Genomic DNA, 1,298 nt, shown 5'->3' on the forward strand with positions numbered 1-1,298 from the left:
TATATATATATATATTCATATATTTTTTCATTTTATGTACACACTGTGACCTTTTTTTAAAGTGCCTGTAACATTTTTTTTTAAAGTAATATGACTAAAGTTTTGGAAAGAAAACATTTAGAACATATTGCAAAAATATTTTCACGCCACTGAAGATGAACAGTTGTTGAGATAATCTGGTGCACAGTAACAGGAAGTGATGTCAGAAAGAATTTATGTCGGTAACATGGAGTCATGTAACAGGAAATCATGAGAGCAACAGGAAGTGATGTCAAAGGGGAACAGAGAATTGCTACAGTAGCTAACGACAAAGACAACAGAGTTCAAATGTTTCAATAAACAAAACAAAACAAAAAAACAGTAAGTTTATCTTTTAAAAGAGTTCCATTGTGATGTCACTTCCTGTTTCAATTTGGCTGCACCGGGTCAAAAAAATGTGAGAAAATGGGGCCAAATTTCAGGGTGTTTTCTTGCACTTCTTCTATTTGTAGCATGTGCACGTCACAGGCACTTTAGGACCTCACACTCAGTGTTTCATGGCCTACACTGGGGCCACGACCCCACCTTTGGAAACTACAGTGCCCCGAGCTGCAGTTGATGCAGATGAAGTTAAAACAAAAGCTAAATATGAGAGAATAAACATTTAGTTGTCATTAAAGTAGTGAGTATTTAGCTGAATTATTGTGCGAATTGATGAAATATGAAGATGTTTGAAACGTTCGGTGCTCAGGTTGAACTTTGAGTTCAAATGTCAAAATGAAACTAAACTTTAATACACGGGTCAGAACAAAAAACTAGTCTTTCAGAAGAAACCCTCCCGAGTTCAAATTAAAGGTCTGAAAAGGACCCGGACTTTCCAAGGTTCCATCAGGACCCGTCCACTCTGCAGGTTGAACCTTCAGTTCAGACACTTCATGCCTTGCTCAAGGGTTCTCCGTATACAGATGCTTCTGCTGGGATGTTCTTGGTTGACTGGATTAAAAAAACTCTATCTGGACTTAGAATCATGTGAAGTTTGTAAAGAGTGTAGCTTGTTCTTCAGAACCTGCTTCACTTTGTGCTTTTCAGAGCGTGGAGTTGGAAACAGCAACGTTTTGAGTGAAATTCACATTTAGAATATTCAGGCTTTGATTTGTGGATAAAACGTGAGAAAACAACACATGGAGAACTGAGGAGCTCAGAGGTACCAGAGATGGACTCAGGGACTGACTCAGAGATGGACTCAGTGAGAGATTCAATGACTGACTCAGTGACTGATTCAGTGACAGACTCAGTGACTGACTCAGAGACGGACTCAG

This window comes from Nematolebias whitei, chromosome 21, assembly GCF_014905685.2.
Source record: "Nematolebias whitei isolate Nwh7 chromosome 21, NemWhi1, whole genome shotgun sequence".
Classification (NCBI taxonomy): domain Eukaryota; kingdom Metazoa; phylum Chordata; class Actinopteri; order Cyprinodontiformes; family Rivulidae; genus Nematolebias; species Nematolebias whitei.